Source organism: Magnolia sinica, chromosome 7 (assembly GCF_029962835.1).
Source record: "Magnolia sinica isolate HGM2019 chromosome 7, MsV1, whole genome shotgun sequence".
NCBI classification, from domain to species: domain Eukaryota; kingdom Viridiplantae; phylum Streptophyta; class Magnoliopsida; order Magnoliales; family Magnoliaceae; genus Magnolia; species Magnolia sinica.
In genome coordinates, this window is record NC_080579.1 from 29,320,157 (window position 1) to 29,328,350 (window position 8,194).

The 8,194-nt window shown below is 38.8% G+C and overlaps 1 non-coding gene across 1 annotated transcript; it reads right to left on the reverse strand.

Annotated features, from left to right (window-relative positions):
• Positions 1–7,312: 7,312 nt before the first annotated feature.
• LOC131252309 (small nucleolar RNA R71) lies at positions 7,313–7,420 on the reverse strand. The gene has a single exon (XR_009174338.1). It is a non-coding gene; the product is annotated as a small nucleolar RNA R71 (small nucleolar RNA).
• Between the last annotated feature and the right edge of the window lie 774 nt (positions 7,421–8,194).

The following is an 8,194-nucleotide window of genomic DNA, read 5'->3' on the forward strand; positions in this document are numbered from 1 at the left end:
AACAATGATTCCTACCATTAAAACGTTCGTAGGGCTTATCATGATGTTTATTTGCCATCCAAAATGTTCATAAGGTTATAGAGACCTAGATGAAGGCTAAAAACAATATCATATTGATCTAAAACTTTTGTGAACCCAAGAAGATTTCAACGGTAGACGCTCAATCACCGTTGCTTTCTGCAGTGTGGTCCACTGGAGCTTTGGATCTATCTCACTTTTTGGAAAAATCCTTACAACTATCTTGCCTAATGGACGGACCGTTTGGATATAACACATACCTCATAGTGGGGCCCTCAGAACTTTCTAACATTCACACCACGCAATCCGCTTTCAATCGTGACGCCCCCATTTATTCATTCAACGTTATCCCTTATCCGCTCCCTCCCATCACTGGCTCACCATCCCCTATCCGCTCTCAATTATTGATATGAGTTAAAGGAAAGAAGTACAAGTTCGAGGGGCTTACTTTCCCAGTCCTACGGTGAAAATTCTGTCGGTGCACCATGATGTACGTATTACCCACGTCGCTCATCCATTTTTAATGGCGGGCTTTCCTTCACCACTGTTTTTTGTTGTGTGGTCCACCTGATATTTGGACTGCTTAGTTTTTATCTCATGCCTCAAATTGAGTTGAAAAAACGGATGGACCGTTTGGATATACAATACATACGTCACCGTAGGCTCCACTGTCACATGGACCTCACCTAATCAGCCAGCCTACGCCAGTGGGACGCGGATTAGGTACTGATGGCCAGACTCGCTACTGAAGTAACGTCACCAAGTTCCGTGGGGCCACCAAGATGTATGTTTTGTATCTACACCGTCCATCTATTTGGATAGATCATTTTAAGGCATGAGACAAAGAATGATTATAGATCATTTTAAGGCATCAGATAAAGAATGAGTCAGATCCAAATATGGAGTAAACTCCACCACATAAAACAGTGGAGAGAGAGACGCCCACCATTGAAAGCTTCCTAAGGCCCACTATGGTGTTTATATGAGATCCAACCTCTTTATAAGTTAAGAACGGTTTTATGTGGAAGGGTTCACTCCAGCTTTGGATCTAACTCATTCCCTGTCTCATGCCCCAACATGATGTCTCCGGATAGATAGACGGTGGGATACAATACATACATCATGGTAGGCTCCACAGAACTTGGTGACGTCTCAACCTGTCAGTATCTAATCCCCGTCCTAGTTAGTGCTCTCTTTTCATTAGATTTACGTGCATGTGACGTTAAAATCACGCGTTAAATGGCAAATAAACACTTTGGTGGGATCTAGAGAGGTTTGACAGTGGGTGTCATTATCAAGAGCACTATAGATGGCAAAATAAACATTTCGGTGGGCTCGAGAGAGCTTTGATTTTTTGGGTGTCATTCTCGAGATAAGCTTAGATGGCAAACCAAATATTTCGGTGGGCCCTAGGGAGATTTGTCTGTGGATGTCATTATCAAGAGTCGATTACGTGAGACCCCGGCCTCACCCAAGATGGTGCGGCCCTCACCGTGGTGTTACGGTGGGGCTCACCTTGATGCATGTATTATGCATCTATATCATTTATCCATTTTTAAAGATCATTTAAGGGTATTATTCTAAAAATGAAGCAGATTTAATTATCAGATGGACCATATCATCATAAACAGTGGTGATTGACCATTAATGAGCCACAAAGTTTTGGATTAAACTGATATTTGTTTTTTCCCTTCATCCATACTTATGTGATCTTATTAATAAATTGGATGGTAAATTAACACTAGGGGAACATTAAGATGCACCCTAAGAAGTTTTTAATGGTAGAACGGTCAATCACCACTATTTCTCATGGTATGGTCCACGTGATAATGGGATCCACTTCATTTTTGGGATAATGCCCTAAATGATCTAGAAAAATGGATGTCCGGTGTTGTATATAATACATAGATCAAGGTGGGCCCCACAATAACCCTATGGTAAGGGTTGTACCATCTTGGGTGAGGCCGGCATCTCACCCAACCCACTCGTCATCATCCCGCTCTCGTCGTTATTGCCACGAATGATTGAAGCAGGTTCAATCATATTTTAGGTGTATTTGTTCTAGCTCACCATGCGTTGTCCGGGTTATGAATAATCACTCTTATAGGATGAATATAACCATGTCATTTATGGCTTGAAAAATGGATGGCTATGAATAAGAAGTCCAGTTTATATATGGACCGGATCATCCCTTCTCTGTGATCTTTGCATGGAAGCCCTACAAATATTTTGTATAGATTTTATTGGATGTCTTAAATCAATTAAGCAATTGGGTTTGTTGATGCCATTGACGGACCAGTTGATGCCGTCGAACAACTGCTCAATCCCATCAAACAAAATCAGAATTTCTCTAGTTAGTTACTGTACTATTTAGGTACCCAGTCGATGCAATTGAGATTAGTCTTGATGCTATCGAAATTTATGTTCGATGCCATTGAGACCCATCAAAGTGTAATCGAGAAAATTCGAATTTCTATGTTTTGTCTCTGGATTATTTTGGTGCTTGGTCGATGCCATCGAAATGCGGTTTGATGCCATCAATGGTTTGTCAATCCCATCGAGACCCATCGAATGTATCGGGCAGAATTTGTTTCCGATTTTGTTTGGGATTCTTTCCATGGCTATAAATATGGTTGGAAATAGGACTTAGGTATATATAGAGCTTTTCCAATTCATTCCTAGGGTTTCAAGGGTGTAGATTGGGGTGATTCGAGACTTGTTCAAATTGAGTATTCTCTAAACTCTTGTACTTTCTACTTTCATAGTGATTATATGTTGCTTTTTTGCAGTGGTTTTTTCCCAAAAATGTTTTTTCACGTTAAAATTGGTGTGTTTGCATTGTGCTTGATTGGTGCGATTGGATTACTTCACTTGATTTGTCTCTGTGTACTTCCGCGGTCCCCCAACAAATGGTATCGGAGAAAATGTTGGAGCGCATGCTTGAATCCGATAGTAAGTATCAATGGCTGCCAATCCCAAGTTCAATGTTTAGAAATACTCCGAGAAAAATAACTTTGAATTATAGAAGGTCAAGATGATTGGCCTATCAGTTCAACAAGAATTAGATGAGGTCCTTAAGAAGCGACTGGAATCTATGGATGACGATGAATGGAACAAACCGGATAAGAAATCGATAACCTTTATTTAATTGTGCCTAACTGATGAGGTTCTCTACAATGTCACGAGAGAGAAAACTGTAACGAGTTTATGGGCGAATTTAGAGGATATCTGTGCGAAGAAATGTCTTGAAAATCACCTATACTTGAAATTGGAGTTATTCAACCTTAAGATGACAGAGGGAGGAGCAACTTTAATAAGATAATTTGCAAATTGCTGGATGTGGAAGAAACAGTTGGGGATGAAGATCAAGCATGTATTTTGTTGAATTCTATCCTGGCTTCGTATGAGTCTTTCAAAGACATCTTGTGCGCTGGTAAAACGTCTCTTGACATTAATACCGTGATCTCAACCCTTCAAGGAAAGGTGATGAGAAAGAAAAATGGTAACATGTGGGCCTCTACCGATGCATTGTTTACGAGAGGGTAGAATTCTAAGTGAGACACTAGATTTTCTTGATATAGATCCAGATCCAAGGGCAAGGGTAAAGGTAAATTGAAGTGCTGGAATTGTGGGATGACAGAGCAAATGAAGAAGGATTGTACAAATACTAAAGTTAAGAAAGAGAACTCAGAGGTTTCTTCTAGGGATGCCAACACTGCCACAACGGATGAAGGCACGAGTGGAAGTGATGTGTTGTCTGTGTCCATGATCGGATACTTATATGATGATTGTAAGGATCAATAAATTCTGGATACAGGAGCACCACATCACATGACTCCTCATCGGGGTTGGTTCATCAGTTACAAGGAGTATGATGGTGGCCAGGTATTTATGGGCAATGATAATGCCTGTAATGTGGTGGTTGTTAATATTGTGCGCGTCAAGATGTTTGATGAGATGGAGCGTACCTTAACTGAGGTGAGGCATATTCTTGACATAAAGAAGAGTCTGATATCTCTTGGTGCACTTGAGGTGAATGGGTGCAGATTCACTAGTTTTAATGGTGTCCTTCGGGTTTCAAAATGGACAGTTGTAGTGATGAAAACACAGAGGCACAAAAATCTTTATAGGTTGATTGGGAGCACTTCAATGGGTGGAGCTACAGCAGCTATAGCGGATTCCACGTCTGCACGTGTGTGGCATACACGTCTGGGCCACATGAGCGAGTGGGGTATGAAAGTACTTTCTGATCGTTATTTAATTCTAAATTCTAAATTCTAAAAATTTTGATTTAAGTATATGTGAGCATTGTATATATGGTAAACAATTTAAGTTATCTTTTAAATATGAAAAACATGTATGTAAGGGCGTGCTTGATTATGTGCATTCTAATGTATGGGGATTGTCGCCCATTGTTTTCACTGGAGGGTGATCATGGTTTGTCACATTCATCGATAACTACTTAAGGAAAATATGTATTTATTTTATGAAAAATAAATCTGATGTTTTCACAAATTTCAAACAATGAAAAGTTATGGTTAAAAAGCAATCTGGGTAAAATGTGAAAATATTAAGGACAGATAACAGTGGAGAATTTACTTCAACTGAATTTAATCAATATTACAAAGATAAAGGGATTATAAAGCACAACACATTGCGCCACATGCTCGAGTAAAACAGTGTGGCCGAGCGGATGAATTGGACTCTCTTTGAGATGGCCTAATGCATGATCAATAATATTGGGTTGGGCAAAAACCTATGGACTGAGGTCGTTAACATAGTTTGCTATTTGGTGAATTAGTCCACTTATACAATGATTGATTATAAAATTTCAGAGGAAGTATAGAGTGGTTAGAAGGTAGACTACTCGGGATTGCGTGTGTTTAGTGTGAAGCTTACTCTCATGTACCATCAGTTGAGAGAGATAAGCTAGATCAAAGAGCTAAAAAGTACATATTTGTTGGCTATGGTGTTGGTGTGAAATGATATAGGCTGTATGAATGGGTCACACTGTTGAGTGTCAAATATTACATATTTTCTCCCTATTTATATCTTGGTTTTATGAACATGATAATGCTTAATGGGTATATTTTATACATGTTTGTATTACAAGGTGAGTTTAAGAGTTTAGATTAAAAAGAATGTTAAAAGCATGAATTTGATGCTCAAGAATCACCAAGGCAAGGAATGGATCTTAGGAGACCAAGATTGAAAATTTCAAGGCCCAAGATTCAAGGAAACCAAGTGGAGAAGGAAGGAAGTTGAAAGTATAAAGTACGAAAATTCACACTGTCTATGTCATCGACCGGCTTTCGATGACATCGAAGCCAGTGTTCGATGACATCGACCACTGGTAGATGACATCGAAGAATTACAGAAAATCAATTCTGGTTGCTGGACTAATTGGATACAGTTTTCGATTGCTCGAAGACCTATTCAATGACATCAAAGGTAGTTCAATGACATCGAACTTTTTACAGATTTCTGGAGCAACTCGTTGGAACATTCTGGACACATTCTCGATTCATTGAAGGTATGTTCGATGACAAGAAGAGTTACGCAGTGCAAAAGATGTTACGTAGTGCGAAAATGTACGACTTCCGGATTTAAGTTACCTTCGATGACATCGAAGGCGTTACGTAAAGTTACGCGGATTGCGTAAATTTGAGGCGATTTTTCGATTTTAGACAGACAAGGCTATAAATATGGGTTTTCTTAAGAGTTCCAAACATAAATTAGGTTTTGAAAAGCAGATCAAAAGGGTGGAGTAGCCTCCTAAGACTTTTTCTTCTTTCATCCCTATTTTTAATGTTTTCTTTTATAGTTTTAGATCCAATCATGTCTATAGTTGGCTAGACATCTTAGCTAGGGATAAGAGGTGAAGCTTGTAGCGTATTGGGATGATTTTCTTGCTTTGATTGAACCTTATTGATTTATAGTTTGATATTAAAGGAATATTTTCAGTTTTCTATGATTTATTATGACTCAAATTATAATAGATGCTGTTGTAGTTTTGAATATCTTCTTTTCCTATTTTTAGATTGTGAGATCGGTAAATCCTGTTATTCACCATCGTCTCTGGGGCATGGTAGGGTGATGAAATCCCTTCTAATCATCATAATACTCCCTCATGTGTGGCTAGGTCAATGAAAAGTTCGTATTTGGTTTGAATGCTTTATCTTCCAATTGGATAGGATAGGACTCCAATTCCAATTGCGTTTCTTAAATCAAGCAAGGTAGCATCCTGATAGCTACAAGTGGATCCTTGGCACCCTAGTTCCCTTTTGATTATTGAAATTCCTTTCACAATTACTTCCTTATATTCCATATTTAGATTTAGATCTTTTTCTAGCTCTAGTTCTAATTACTTTCAAAATATGTACAAGATTAGTCCTGTGGATTCGACCTCGGTCTCACCGAGATTATTACTACATCGTAACCCTACACTTGAGGTTGTGAGCAAGTTTTTGGCACTGTTGCTGGGGACTATGGCTACGTTTTTCTAGAATTAATTGGTATTAGAATTAGGTTAAGATTAGGTTTATTTTTCTATTATGTTTTTAGGTTAAGATTTTTTCTGAAATTGTTTTTAGAAACTAACATTATTAGGATCCTAACCTAGCAACTCTTATCTAGTAACTTTGTTCTAACTCTTTCTTTCTTTTAGATTTCTTATTTGTTTTAGTTTTAAATTTTTAGATCCTAGGTTAGATTCCGAATTTGAGGGCTGAGAGTGTTTTATGCCCAAGTGGGTCCGTGACAACACTCTTTGTCTCTTGAGTGAAGGAGGATTAGTGAAGGGGTTGCCTATCCATTACCGGATTAGACACCACTTGAGATCTTTTGAGTCAGTAGAAGTGATGGCTGCAAATCAACCTTAACCTCAACCTCCAGTTGAGGAAGTTCAAGATGAAAACGAGGTGCATAATGCACCCCTGCCTTATACTCTACGAGATTATTTACAACCAGTAGGGGTGAGTACACCTTCCTGCATGATATTTCCATTGAATGTAGGAACTGTTGACGTTAAACCAAGGGTGATTCAACTCCTTCCTAAGTTTCATGAACTGAAATCTGAAAGTCCATACTTACATATGAAAGAGTTTAATGAGATAATATCTACATTACACTTCCCAAACATGTCTAAGGACACGGTAAGACTGAAATTATTTCCTTTATCTTTGAAAGAAAAGGCTAAGCTATGGTTACATTCCTTAAGACCACGGTCCATTGGCATATGGGCTAAGATGACAAGGGAGTTCCTTAAAAAGTTCTTCCTATATCACAAAACGAACACCTTAAAGAAAGTAATCATGAATTTTGTGCAAAAAAAAGATGAGACCTTCTTCTAATATTGCGAGCGATTTAAGGATCTCATAAATTTATGTCCACAACATGGCTACGAAACATGATGTATAAAAAGATTTTTCTACGAGGGATTGACCTCATCCATGCACCAATTTGTGGAGATGATGTGTAATGGAGAATTCATGAACAAAGAAGCCGATGATGTGTTGGATAATTTTGATAAACTCGCTGAAAACCCGCAATCATGGGATACTTGTCAACAACCTCAAGTGTAGGGTTGCGATGTAGTAATAATCTCGGTGAGACCAAGGTCGAATTCATAGGGACTAATCTTGTGTGTGTTCTAAAAGTAACTAAAAGTAAAACTAGAAAAAGATTCAAATCTAAATCTGAAAATAAAGGGAGTAATTGTGATGTATGAAATTAGAAGCTTAAGATATTAAAGGTGGGAACTAGGTTTTCCAAGGATCCACTTGTAGGTTCTCAGGATGCTTACCTCGCTTGATTCAAGGACACAACTAGAATTAGAGTCCTATCTTATCCAATTGGTAAGAAGAGATTTGTCAAATCTCTAAACTTCTCATGGATGTAATCATCAATGGATGAGAGTTGTGAGGATTTGGAAGTGATTCCATCACCTAACCATGCCCAGGAGACAAGGCAAACAACAGGATTTACCAATCCCATAACCTGTAAGACTCGTATCCCAACCCGTACCGTTCCGTAGACTTCCGCGATTTTTTCCGGTTGAATTTCGGCAACCTTCGACCCTTATTCGGTATTTGTGCGTGACTCTGCGTCACATGCCGTCAACCCGAGTCGACTCAATCCAAGACTTGTATCCTTGCGACCGTGCCATCGCCGCGGT